Below are 15,052 nucleotides of genomic sequence, written 5' to 3'. Positions count from 1 at the left end.
GTTTACTCAAATTCCATTGATTTAATTGGTTTACACCCCAAGGTCAGCAGCTCTGCCATAGGTTGGTATAATATGATCACCTGTTTGACATGAGATCTGTGATTTTGCTCTTGATGTTTCACAATCATATGCTTATCACATACTGATTACCAATAGGGAGCACAAATAAATTGGCCAGTTCCTACTTTCCTGAGTACCCCTCATCATCCTCGATAAGCTGCTGTGTGGCACAAAGTTTGCGAGAAGGAAGGTGCCAGGGACAGGGGCTGCACCATGTGGGTGGAGGAACGTCACCTCACTGCTTTTGCTTTTCACACTGCGAGAAAGCAGAAGGGTTTGGTTGGGTGTGGGTGAGTGGTGGGGTCTGCTCGAGGGCAGGGGAAGAGTAGCTTGCCCAATGTTGCGGGCCCTGTCTGTCAAAAACACCAATGACATCAGGCAGACAAATAGATCAGCAATATCCAATAAGTTATGCCCAAGCCTAACTGAGGCCTTAAAAGTCATAACAATGACTGGGGTTTCTTTCTATTCACTCCTAGCTGCACCTCAACTAAGCCAGAGCTGAAAACTAGCAGAGCAAATGAATCCACATAAAGGTCAGAACAGAGAACAAAATTAACCCCAGTCCATCACCACCCCCTTTTGTACCGCTTTTGGCCGCCATAAGTGTGGCAGGGTATGCTCAGACGTGAGTCCCTTGCTCACTTTGCCACTGGATTCAAGCAATCCGGGCTGAAGACGGCTGGAATGCCAGAAACCGGTCCTCGGAAGCTTGTTTCCGGTCCAGGGAAGACATGGCTTGGCAGTTCGGACTGGACTGTTCCCATGAGGCACAGGGTCAGACTGATTTGCATATAGCCATGTCTGAACTGGAGTGGCAGAGTGGGCTAAAGAACGGTGATGGATCAAACCCAGATCTTTTGACTGGGTGTGAGTGTTTGATTGATTCAGATGCTCCATCCATCACCACCCCCTTTTGTACCGCTTTTGGCCGCCATACGTGTGGCAGGGTATGATCAGACGTGAGTCCCTTGCTCACTTTGCCACTGGATTCAAGCAAGCCGGGCTGAAGACGGCTGGAATGCCAGAAACTGGTCCTCGGAAGCTTGTTTCCGGTCCAGGGAAGACATGGCTTGGCAGTTCGGGCTGGACTGTTCCCATGAGGCACAGGGTCAGACTGATTTGCATATAGCCATGTCTGAACTGGGGTGGCAGAGTGGGCTAAAGAACGGTGATGGATTAAACCCAGATCTTTTGACTGGGTGTGAGTGTTTGATTGATTCAGATGCTCCGTCCATCACCACCCCCTTTTGTACCGCTTTTGGCCGCCATAAGTGTGGCAGGGTATGCTCAGACGTGAGTCCCTTGCTCACTTTGCCACTGGATTCAAGCAAGCAGGGCTGAAGACGGCTGGAATGCCAGAAACCAGTCCTCGGAAGCTTGTTTCCGGTCCAGGGAAGACATGGCTTGGCAGTTCGGGCTGGACTGTTCCCATGAGGCACAGGGTCAGACTGATTTGCATATAGCCATGTCTGAACTGGGGTGGCAGAGTGGGCTAAAGAACGGTGATGGATCAAACCCAGATCTTTTGACTGGGTGTGAGTGTTTGATTTATTCAGATGCTCCGTCCATCACCTCCCCCTTTTGTACCGCTTTTGGCCGCCATAAGTGTGGCAGGGTATGCTCAGACGTGAGTCCCTTGCTCACTTTGCCACTGGATTCAAGCAAGCCGGGCTGAAGACGGCTGGAATGCCAGAAACCGGTCCTCGGAAGCTTGTTTCTGGTCCAGGGAAGACATGGCTTGGCAGTTCGGACTGGACTGTTCCCATGAGGCACAGGGTCAGACTGATTTGCATATAGCCATGTCTGAACTGGAGTGGCAGAGTGGGCTAAACGGCGGTGATGGATCAAACCCAGATCTTTTGACTGGGTGTGAGTGTTTGATTGATTCAGATGCTCCATCCATCACCACCCCCTTTTGTACCGCTTTTGGCCGCCATACGTGTGGCAGGGTATGCTCAGACGTGAGTCCCTTGCTCACTTTGCCACTGGATTCAAGCAAGCCGGGCTGAAGACGGCTGGAATGCCAGAAACTGGTCCTCGGAAGCTTGTTTCCGGTCCAGGGAAGACATGAATTGGCAGTTCGGGCTGGACTGTTCCCATGAGGCACAGGGTCAGACTGATTTGCATATAGCCATGTCTGAACTGGGGTGGCAGAGTGGGCTAAAGAACGGTGATGGATTAAACCCAGATCTTTTGCCTGGGTGTGAGTGCTTGATTGATTCAGATGCTCCGTCCATCACCACCCCCTTTTGTACCGCTTTTGGCCGCCATAAGTGTGGCAGGGTATGCTCAGACGTGAGTCCCTTGCTCACTTTGCCACTGGATTCAAGCAAGCCGGGCTGAAGACGGCTGGAATGCCAGAAACCGGTCCTCAGAAGCTTGTTTCCGGTCCAGGGAAGACATGGCTGGGCAGTTCGGGCTGGACTGTTCCCATGAGGAACAGGGTCAGACTGATTTGCATATAGCCATGCCTGAACTGGGGTGGCAGAGTGGGCTAAAGAACGATGATGGATTAAACCCATATCTTTTGACTGGGTGTGAGTGTTTGATTGATTCAGATGCTCCATCCATCACCACCCCCTTTTGCACTGCTTTTGGCCGCCATAAGTGTGGCAGGGTATGGTCAGACGTGAGTCCCTTGCTCACTTTGCCACTGGATTCAAGCAAGCCGGGCTGAAGACAGCTGGAATGCCTGAAACCGGTCCTCGGAAGATTGTTTCCGTTCCAGGGAAGACATGGCTTAGAAGTTCGGGCTGGACTGTTCCCATGAGGCACAGGGTCAGACTGATTTGCATATAGCCATGTCTGAACTGGGGTGGCAGAGTGGGCTAAAGAACAGTGATGGATTAAACCCAGATCTTTTGACTGGGTGTGAGTGTTTGATTGATTCAGATGCTCCGTCCATCACCACCCCCTTTTGTACCGTATTTTACATTGCGGTGGGTGCTGCTTAGAGCAGCACCCGCCGCAATGTTAAATATACAGGATGTGACCGCCAGGGTGGCAGTCACATCCTAATTCGCACGGAGGGAACGCCGCTGCCCCTGCAGACGGTCCCTCCACCTGGGGGGTGGCGGACGGACGCTGGTCTGTCCGCCATCCTAATAGGCCCCTAAGTTCGCAAACTTCACAGTCTCCCTGCTTCATTCACAAGCACTTTTAACATGTGCTGCCTGCTGTGGGGCCACTGGAATTAATTATGCAGCTAAGGATGACAACATTATGCCGTAGTGTTGACTAAATTATGCATTAAAAAAAAGGCTGCAGCGTAATGCATTATATTTTCAGATATTTTATTATTTTGACGTGTGTACACATGCTAACAGTCCCTGGAAAGATTTTGCCTTATTAGTACCAGTGTAACATACAAATGCAGCAGTGAGAAAGGTGACCAGTCAACCTTTACAATAGGCCATCCACTCCGCAGCAACACAAGTCACATTTTATATTTCATTTCATTAATCTTTATTTCGGTGATTTTTGCCCAAAAAGATGTACATACAGTGATAAAAACTACAATTTATAAAATCTTGAAAATACCTGGATGATGAGTAATACAACATAGGCACAAAGATTAATATAATACATTATTCAAAATCATTTTATATTAACTGTTTATAAGTTTTAGCTACAAACAATTTATTAGTTTAAATAGTCAGATCATGCAGCAGATCTTGCATTATGAGGCAAATATGGCAGAGCCATAATTTTCGAGAAAACATTTGCAAACTAGGATATTTTGCCATTCATGTATGAACTGCTGTTTTTGAAAAAGGGTGAAGTGCTGATGACAGAAACTCCATGGCTCGGAGACAAAGTGCCTGTGTTTCCACATTTTATCGTATTTGGTACATTCTGGGATTAGAAGCATATCCCACTTTGTGAATATATTTTAATGTCAATAACTCATTATAACCTTGAACAATCATGTGTATCCATTTGGTTGATTAAACTGGGCAGTGAAATGACAAACAAATACAAACAATTGGGATGTCTGTGCATTCTAGCCACACCTCTGACTCCACCCACAGATCCAATCCTTGGGTTATGCCCGCCCTCTGATTCTCCGCCCACTGTTCCCCTACTTTTTTCCCCCCACTTCGACCACTGCGTAAGACTCAGCATCCCTGGACCTGTGATGTGGCGCAGCTGCAGGCGCCGCATGTGCCACACATTTACGGTTACGGGATTCCGCATAAGGGAGCTGGCCATTATTGTATCCCTAAATGTGCGCAGGATGTCAGTTTGACATTGACTATACGTAGAGGGACTCTAAGGTTCTTTTTAAAAATATAGCTAACATTTGGACCTATACATTTTATTTTGTATAAATTAATTGAATGTATGTAAAATTTAGCAATGCCCGGGGAATTCTAGTAAAGGGATCACCCATGGCACTGTCAAATCACTAGAGTGTGTGATTGCTGCATTATTTATTACTAACTTTGAGATTGTGCTTTAACTTTGGATAGAAGTTATCATGAATTCTAGCACCAAGAAGCCAATATTGGTAAATATGTGTGCTACAAATAATCCCTAACATACACTGTGCATACAGTATATTTAATCTGGTGCTTTAATCATTGGCTGTTTTAAAGTATTCTGATAAAAATCGAATCGTGCTGAAGACAGCCTTGATTGGTGTTGAATCGAGGACCCAGAAGTCTGCACACCTAGCAGACAGAGATAAAGCACCTTGTCAGAAAGTTTAGCGTTTTCCCTACAGGTGGTGTTTGTTGGCCCACGGCAGGGTCAGTCACATGTCCTGGATTCCTGGCGTTTAATTGAGTCTATCCTAGTTCTGCGCCCCAGTGTTTCGTGTGCTCCACCTGGCACACATCATGTCTGAGGATGGTGATGAGGTTAACATTTTGCCCCCCCTGAAAACATTTCTGTGGACGCCCATGCTGGCCTGTATGTGATAGCCAGGAGGCTGTGAATCAGAGATGCTACACAGAGAAGGAGACGCCAGGAAAGGATCTACAGAGAACGCATGACCCTCTTCCAGCTGACCAAGGAGGAGATCCATGTGAACTACAGGCACAGTGACACAAATACAGGACCATATCCAAATAATGGTTACCTCAAGCAAGGTTATAGGCATGTCCGAAAACGAATTAAGATGTGAACCAAACACACACCTTACTTCAACAATATATATGCATAAAATACATGCCAGACACACAGGTCTAAATTAAATGGACACTTTTTTGGTAGTCTAAATTAAATGGACACATCTTTTGTAGTCTAAATTCATATAGACACCTCATTGGTAATAGCAAAAACTCCTTCAAATGCATGAAGGATGGTGACTTTAGTGGCTAATACCCTGTCCTTTGAATTTTTGCCACAAAATGCGACAATAATAGGACTTCTGTGATGTACCTAAATAACTTCCCCGTAAATACAAAACGTGGGTTTATAGGTATGCGCATGAGGTTTGGACACGTTAGTCTTGTGTGTGCTTTTAAACATTTATAACACTAGTGACCAACACTCAGTTTTTTTGCCATAGAATGCGATAATATTAGGACCCCCGGGGTGCTCCAAAATGATCCTTCTTTGGGGAACATCACTTACAACGCATTTTTTACAACGCACTACCATTACATCGCAACCATTACAACGCATACCATTACAACGCATTGCGCTGGGTGGCGCTCTAGGATAGGGAATATATTTAATTTACTATCCAACACCTTCCCTGCTATCCACGGGGACTGGAGTTGGAATAGTAAATTAAATAATTCACTATCCAGCGCCTAAAAGCATTATGCGTTGTAATGGACTGCGTGGTAAAAACCGCGTTGTAAAGGCATGCGATGTAAAAGCATGCGTTGTAGTGACACCAATCCTCCTTCTTTAAATCCATAAATGGGCTTATTGTTATGCGCATGCGCACACAGCATTTTTCGCAGCCGCAACAGACATGCATCCATTATACTTTGCACGCATGAGCGAGAGGAGAACCGCATGCCTCTTGGTTACAGGGAGGAGAACTGAGGAGGCATGCACATGCATGCGTGCTCCCTCCATGTAGACCGCTCCCTCCATGTAGACCACAGATACTCCTTCTCAGGAAGGAGTCGGCACACAAGATTACGCCCTAAAACAGGCAACCAGCCGCCTCTCAGGCTATACACCGGATCTTGCACAGATATTACCAATTGCCTGATAATCACAAGTCAATTAGTCAACGAACGACAGTATAAAAACCGGCTCCTCTCTCACCATTATTCACCGGCGGGGAGGCGAAGCAGACCACTATAGATGAGACGACTGGATGCGCTGAAGGTAACAGTAAGAGTATGAGTGTCTTGGATGAATGAAAAAGCGTACTGTTACGCTTTCTGTTGCAATTCCACCCCTCCCACGAGGAATGCATCTTTTAAATAGAAATATGGATGCGGTTTTCTCCCTATCATGGACCTGATTTATCAGTAACAGGCTAATATTCTATGTCTCTCTCTCCTTTCAGAATGTCACAGTAGGCTCTTCCACCCTCGACCTTCCATGGAGTAAGTAGGATAGTGATCTAGGGTAAGCGGCGGACAACATGTTTTTTTGCTCATTATTAGTGATGACACGTATGAATGACACATGTTTCACTTACATACCACCAGGCATGCTTTAAGTGTGGTGATGTATGTAAAGGAAATTTTGCAACCATTATACTTACACCTTCAGTATGTATGTGCTTTTGTTTAATTTTTTCCTACAGATACTCTCGCATTAGTACTACAGTATACGGGGAGATTGATCCTTACAACCCCCAGTCCTTTAGTGGTTGATCCTTTAAACAGCGCGTGTATAAAGGAGGAGCCCATCAACATCACTTGGTCCTGACGAATGCTATGTACCCTCCGGGGACCTCAAAGCAGAAACATGTTGACCATATTTAGTATGGTGAAGGGATAATCAGTTCCCATATCACCGCCCATTTCTTTTAATATCATACATTTGTTCCATTAAATAAACTAGTCTGTTGACAAATGTAATGGTTTTTAGATCACTTTTCACCAATTTACGGGCCCCCACTTAGTTTTACTAGTGCAGTCCTGTCTCCAGGTGTGTGCCCACCCTCTATCAAATGGAGTTTTTAGAGGTTGAGGACGGCCTATGATGAAGCATGATACCAGGTGGTGTGTGAGGCAGTGCCAGGGCAGCTGCAGGGTACCTGAGACGAGATGAGATCACACAGAACTACTTCTGAGTAATGGGGACACACTGCCACAGAATGGTGCTTAACTTTGATGTTTATTTCCTTTGGTACAGGAATACATCTGTCACACAGTGTGGCTTTATTGTGATTGCTTGCACATGTTTGTGCCACAGTGCAAGTACTTCCATCAGCCAATAAGTTCATATGGAATGTGATGCTTCACACATAGCCATAAGGTCCCTGATGTATCTTCACCTCCTATGTGCACGCCCTGTTGCCCCTCACTCAGGCTGCCCACTGCCCTCCCTGGAGTCATCACCTACTCTCCCCTGGCGCGCACCCCGGTGTCTGTCCGGTGGAATTGGTGGAGTGATGCTGCTCCTGCTGGACTGTTTGTCCTTATCCATTGTGCTAAGTGGGCCTATGCCACTTGTTGCAGCTGCACGCATCTGGTCCACGGCATGTGTAACCTGCACCAGGCCCTGCCCACGTCCTGGCAGCAGTGGGCCATCTCATGTTGCATACTGACACATCTTTGGGCCAGCAGGGATGTGGAAGTTAACTGCCAGCCGGGTGTGATGACGATGTCTTTCCCTGCGCCTGGCTGCCCTGTCTCTCCTTATCTCCCTCCACAGTCCTTCCAATGTACTTGACATGGCCATCACACCAACCCGCAACTCTGTCATGTTATGATTGTGTGCAGCCAATTGGCGCTGTATTGATCTTATTCCTTTGACTTGCAGGCACTGTACTTTCAGCATGCTGCCTTCAAGGCCCGAGAACACTGTGTCTTCGTCGACAAGAGCAGTGCTGGTGGACAGTCATGCCCTGCGTCTTGACCCACTCCCTTCTCTGTGTTGTTCAGGGGAATGTGTTGTCTGCTATCCTGCACGCTGCCTCTGGACTGGCTGTGCCTGTCCTGCTGTGTATGTTGTCTCTGCCTCCAGCAGTGGTAGTGGTGCACTATGTTGTGTTGTCTGCATGGCGCTGGGTTTGCTGGTCTCGCTTCACTCTGCTCATCCTGCCCTACCTCGTCCTCCCCTTCTGCCTCGGTTTCCTGTGTTGTTGGTGGTGCTGTGAATTTGAATGCACACATTAATTCTGTGTTCTCTCTCGCATTTGTAATGCATTACAGTTTACAATTTTCAATTTACATGAGTACTATCTGCCTATTTTCTTCATTTCCTGAATTACTCATCCCTATTTCACCTTTCTTTGTCTCACTGGTCCAGGTATCAGTGCATGTGACTACATCTCCCATTATGCATTTCTGGGTGTGCTTGTGGACATGTACTGGAGTTGCACTCAGGTTGGGTGTCTGGGGGTGTGAGTGGGTTGGGTATGTATCAGGGGGTTTTAGCATGCATCTTACCTTGTCTGATGTCTGGGTGTTCGGAGCTGTTCAGGTCAGCCTCACCACTCACACTCTCAGGCTGAAGAATGCCCTCTACCAGCTCCTCCAGGGGCGTTGGGTCTGTTTCTGTGGATGTCCCACCACCGGTCTTTCTGGCCTCTGCCAATCCTGTGGCCACCCTCTCCTTTGACCTTTGCCACATGTCGTACCACCTTTTTTCTGAGGTCTTCGACTGAACGATGTGTCACGCCAATTGCATTTACTTTCTCCAGGATGTCAGTCCATATCTTTTGTTTTCGTGCCTCTGGCACACGTGGTGAACTTTTTCCAAACAGGAGGTCATGGCTGCTGACTATTTCCTGGGTGAGGACATCCAGCTCCCTTTCGCTAAATTTTTGTTTCTACTTTCTGGGATTTTCTTCCTACTGCTTCTCTGTCCCCTGGGACTTGATGTCTTCAGTTCTCAGTTGCTGAGCACAAATCTCCAACTCTCTTCACAGGCTCTCAATCAGCTTCTGGCTCTCACTCAGCTTCTTGCAATCAGGTGCAGCATGGGCAGTCACACTTCCTGGTTGTGATGTCATCATTCTGCACCTCAATTGCAGATTCCCGAAATTGTGATTCCTTAATTGCGTTCTCGCAATTAAGAAATCACAATTTCAGTAATCGCTATATAATTCTGCAAATTTTTTGGAATGGCTATTTTTGGCGATATTTTACCTACATCAGAATTCGTGATTCGCGAAAAATCACAATTTCAGAATTGCAAATTTATTTTTACCTACATTTGGACCTAAATGTAAAATAGAGTTTAGAAGCAATGAGAGCTTAAATGGGATATCTGGTCATGCTGGACCGAGGCATGGTCAAAGGTTTAGGCTGACCGTAATGAAGCGCGGGCAAGATCCTACTTGGGCGCACTGAATTAAAGTACCTTAATTCGGGATGCTTTCTTGCGATGCATATGCGAGGTGCAGCCGAAGCAATGTGTTAGTGTCGAGCCACAAAGTGGATCAAATGCTTTGATTTTCTCCACTCAACTATGGTGATGCATTGCTTCTGAGTGCAAGGTGCAGGTTCTAAATTTGATACGTGGCTCCTGCAGTAGGAGATGAATCGAGGAGATGTGCTGGTTCCAAAGGCAATGTACCAGATCTGCTTTATGCAAGGACGAGAATGCACTGGTTCTGACTCAAGCAAAGGAGAAGATGTGCCAGTTCTGATGAGGATATATGGGTTCTTGTTGAAGCAGGACTTTATACCCACTACTACCCAGTACTAGGTTGACACCACTTGGCAAGGCAAAACTTGCAGGAAGCAAAGTCCAGGTTCTGTAGCAGGATAAGTTAAAATCTTTAATGTCCTGAGGCTTAGAATCGGAGGCAAGCCAGCAAGCCCTTGGAGTCATTCTGGGTTCAAGTTATGCAGGTCTAGTTCTTCTCCCTCAGGCAGAGGAACAGCAGACAGCAGGACAGCTCATCAAAGCAAAAGTCCAGTAATATGGCCATCAGTCCAGAACAGTTCTGTTTTTACTTAATCAAAATATAAAGAACCAGGACGGGGATGTAAACCATGTGGAAGCACATATGTCCAACCACTCCGCCATAACTTTGATCTTGGTGCCCCGAGCTCCGCAGTACAGCGGAGATGGACTATGACCTTACCATACTGTCTGATGATAATATTGTGGATAAATTAGGGATGGAACCCCAGGAGTTTTTCGATAACAACCTGGGCATCGCTGCTATCGAATAGTTAGGGATACATATAAGGCCTTTTTAAGGGGCAAAATTACATCATTGCGGTCATATAAAAGTAAACAGAGAAAGGCAGAAATTCTAAACATAGAAAATAAGAACCAAAGGTTGGAACAAAAGATACAACACATTGAAACAGAATATGAGGCAGGACAAGTATCCAATCAGCCTCTTAAAACAAATCTATTGGCGGTAGTGGAAAGCAAGTTTCAATAAAGATGGCAAGCAAGTAAAATGGCTCACTTTAATTACTGGTAAGGGTGTGGCAAGTTACGAACAGAACATGCCCTATGCACACTACAATGGGAATCAAAACATGGGTTTGTATATTGTATAGTCACAGCATATTCATAACACAGTTGCCAAGAAAAAACACAGTTCCTTTTGAGTGAAGAACTCTTCGTTTAATGGTTCTTCGCACACCAGCCGACACGTGTTTCGTCGCAAACGGAATGTAATTTCCGGGACTCCTCAGGGCTTTCACAGATGGAGTGATCAAAGGAACCATAACTGATTTAATGAGCCATTCACAGTTTCACTGTACCGGCTGTGTGTACTTACACTTACACGTGCATGGCTTAATCTTTGAGACAAGCATATGCTACTGGCAGGATCAACCAGGTTGGCTTGGAAATTAAACAGACTAATGGATGAAATTCGCAGACACAAAGTCCCCTGAGGAATGTATAGAATGTCTGATTTTTTTTTTAAAACAATATTCTGGCGAGACAGTCAATAATGCTTCAAAAGCTAACTCTAAAAATCCATGCCACAAAAATGTGATCATTTTAAGATCACTTTCATGACATACATTAACATCATGTGTTCAGCACCTTATTGCCTGTAATCCATTTTTTTTATATGAATGCAGGAGTTCCTTCATTTCAGCAGCGCACCACTAGTACTCAATGCTCTGTATTTTCCAGGTGCCAAATGTCAGTGGCAGCTGCATGCTGACATTAGTCACTATTTGTGCAAAATTGTAATAATTTTCAGACCAATATCTTTTCGTAGAAATGGTCTATAAACTCATTTTTTGATAGAAGAATACCTTTATGTTTAGTAATGGTGATGACAAGTACTCTAGCATGCCAAAAATTTCCCATCCACATTTGCACAATTTGTACAAGAGGGTTCCAACTCATCTTTCTTTCTGATCAGGTAAAATAAATGTGTGCGCTGTATATATCATCTGAAAAATAGTGTGAGACACCTTTATCGTGGTACAAAATGTGACTGGTAAGAACATAATTTTTAAGTTTTCAATGCTTTGTTTTTAAATATAGTTTTGTGTGTTTAAAGTTATTAATATACTAAATGTAGTTGTATGTCATGTTTTTAGTGGTTGTTTTATTGTTTTGGTAATATTTGTAAGTTGTGGTTTTCGAGTTGACTTTAAGTACTTTACATTATTGGAGGGTTGCTGGGTTTGTAGGTGAGAGAGGTAGGGAGCTATGTATTTATATTTTTGTAAAATATTTTTTACAAATATTGACATTTGTTTTGGTAATTTTTTTAATAATGATTGAACCTACTTCATTGTTCTATAATCGCTCCTGAGGAACAACTACTTCAAAACGCTCTCACACTGAGCTATCTTTCCCAAAGATCCAACCCCAGCGATAGGAGCCTTCATGACGTTCCCCTGTCTCGCTCATTCTCTAATTTGCCACCAACATCGTTTATTCTAATGCTATATTTATGTAATCTTGTGACCATTTTTAACTACCTTAACACTATATTGTTCTGTACTCTTTTTATTGAATATTTTGATCCACACAAATCCTCATATGTAGCTCTAGTAAACTTATTCACATAAACTTAAAAGCACTCTGATGCCTTCTGGTCTAATTAGCGCTATAGAAAACTTAAAAATAAATTGTTACATTGTTTAATTTACATTACTAACACATCATTTTTAGTTTCAAATCGATTTTTTTGCAGGTTGTGGGAAAAAGGAATTCTGGCAAAACAAGGTGGTTGGGTGCAGCACCTATAAACTCACCCTCCCAAAAAACCCACTCAACCACTTATTCACCCACCCCTCACACCACACCAAGTCAACTGTAATCTCAACAAAGAAGCAAATAGCTTCAGTTTTCTGATGGATACTTGGGCACCAAAGTGTGGGATGACAGAGAGGTTTGCCAGGGTCAGGGCTCACAGGGTTTGAGGGCTCCACAGTTTGGTAAAGAGAGGGGAACGATTTGCCAAGTTGTAGGCTAACTTCTCGTGTCCCAGGAGACATCAGCGTTTGTGGAGCCATTGTTCATAGATTGGGGAGGTAGTCTTGCCCTTCAGGGAAAGAACAGTGTGCTTGGCTGCCATCAGGAGGTGGGAGAATTACTTGCTAGGGATAGACCTGGTGGGATAGAAATCCTCCAATGACCGCCCAAGGAGGGCTATCTCCAGGAGATTGTCAAGGGGTAGCACTGTATTTGAGAGACGATGAGGAATGTTTTGTCCCAGAAGTCGTGTAGGCATCGGTAAGACCACATGATGTGGAGAAGTGACCGTGATCTCCACACCCATGGCATCATGTAGCCTGTCATGTAGATCTATAGTGTGGAATTGGCTGGTGTCATGTGACATCTATATAGCAATTGTTATAAGATCTCTCTGCCCTGGGCATTAGGGGCAAAGTAGCTGTTACTGCTATAAATGTTGTCCCACTTTTTAAGGTCAGAGTGATGCGTAAAGTGTGGAGTATCTCTGAGAGACCAAGTGCTGGGTTGTGGGGAGGCACTGTAGGAAGGTTTCGAAAGGAGTCAGGGCACTGGTGGCACATGACCAAACTGAGGGGTATGTGATCCAATGACAAATTTGCAGGTAGTGAAAGCGTTCAGACTTTAGAATATTGCAGTAATCCCAGAGGTCCTTAAAGGACCTTGGGGTGTCGCAATCGTAAAAGTCTTGAAGGAGGAAGTAGCCACTAGATCTTCATACCTGGTATTCTTTCGTGAATGTGCCAGGAGTGAAGTCTTTGTTACCCACTATGGGTGTCAGCAGGGACAGGAAGGAGGTGAGGGCCCTCAAGAGCGCGATCGTATCCAGTGCTTCATTTTACAAAAATGATGAATTTCCAGGTCCCTTTTTCAGAAGGCCACTGTACTCTGCATCAACCATTGCTCATGCCAGAGCCGCTAATGACAGTAATAACATAACAGCTCACCATTGCACTCCTACAGGTGTGACAATTCAGACTATTATAGGCCACACAAGCAATGGTAATGTATGAGAGGCTGTTATTATTCATTGTTAATGCGATTTGACTTACTATACTAAACTTGGTTGTTGTTCTCATCTCAAAATTCAACAGACTGCACCACCATGTGGTGAGACTGTCACTAGAGCCGGTGCTGACAATTAAGTGCCGGTACTGAGCACTGAAACTCACTGGCTCAAATTAAGAACTGATCGTATCCCACATGGTGAGTGTGGAGTGTGCGACAAGGGACATATACAGTAGATTGCCTCCCATGCCCTGAGGAACCCATACAACCTCGCCCAAGGGCCGGGCTACCAAGTCAATTGTTTGTCAGATTCCCCCAATTCATTCAATTACATACCTAGGGGGGTGATGCTTAGTAGTATGAGATGAGGTTGGGGACACTCAACCTGCCAGCCCTAAGAAGTTTCATACAGATCTTGGCTGCCAGGCGGGCCCAGCCCAGATGTATTGCATGGAAAGTGTCTGTGAGCAAGATATGTCGCCTTTCAGAATGTGGAGTATCATCGCCTGAAATAGATAATGAATCGACAGGAGTAGGATCATCTTGAGTGCAGCTCTCTGCTCCACCCAGGAGAGAGAATTGTTACTCCACTTGGCTAGGGTGGCTCTGTCCTAACGGAGGAGGTAACTAAAGTTGAGTCATGCATACACCTGAGGTTGGGTGTGAGTTGAATGTCTAGGTAGAAGATGGAGTACATAGACCAGCTGAATGGTGTGGTGGTGTTGAGGAAGTCTGCCAATGTCCACTCACCCACAAGGATCAAATCTTCAGAAAAAGTTCAAAGAGGAGGGGGAAGAGTGGGAAGAGGGGACAGGCCTGGTTCGGTGCTGTGGAAAATTGGTAGGGTGTTGAGGCTTGGCAGTTAGCTTGGCTGTGGGTGATGCATAGAGCATGGATATCCATCTGTGGAATCAAGGTCCTATGCCATACTTCTGTAATACCTCAAAGAGCATTCTCCAGTCCACTTTGTAAAATGCATTTTCGCTGTCCAAGGAAAGGAGAACCACATCTCTCTTCCCTTTTTCTGATGATGTTAATGAGGTGCAAGACCTGCTTAGTCTTATTGCCAGTGGCAAGGTGGAGAACAAAGCCACCCTGGTTGGGGTGGATCAGGTCAGGAAGGAGGTAATCGAGACAGTTTGATAAGACTTTGGAGAGAAGCTTGAGGCCCAGATTGAGCAGGTAGATGGGGCTCTATTAGGAGCAGAGCAAGGGATCTTTACCTGGTTTGGGTGATCAAGAAAATAGAGGCTTAAGACATGGGTTAGTTTGCTGAAGAAGGCTGTCAAGACAGAAAGGAGTTGAGGGGCAAACTGTTTATAAAATAATGCTGCAAAGTCATTGGGTCCCGGGCCTTGGAGGGCTAAAGTTGGTGGATGGCATCCAGGATCTCCTGAAAGAAGATGGGGCAATCCAGAGATACCACAACAGCCACAACAAAGACGAGGGAGGGAGACCAAATGGAAGTGCACATGGCTGAAAT

This window comes from Lissotriton vulgaris, chromosome 7 (genome assembly GCF_964263255.1).
Source record: "Lissotriton vulgaris chromosome 7, aLisVul1.2, whole genome shotgun sequence".
NCBI classification, from domain to species: domain Eukaryota; kingdom Metazoa; phylum Chordata; class Amphibia; order Caudata; family Salamandridae; genus Lissotriton; species Lissotriton vulgaris.
Note: the sequence above shows the minus strand (reverse complement) of the source record.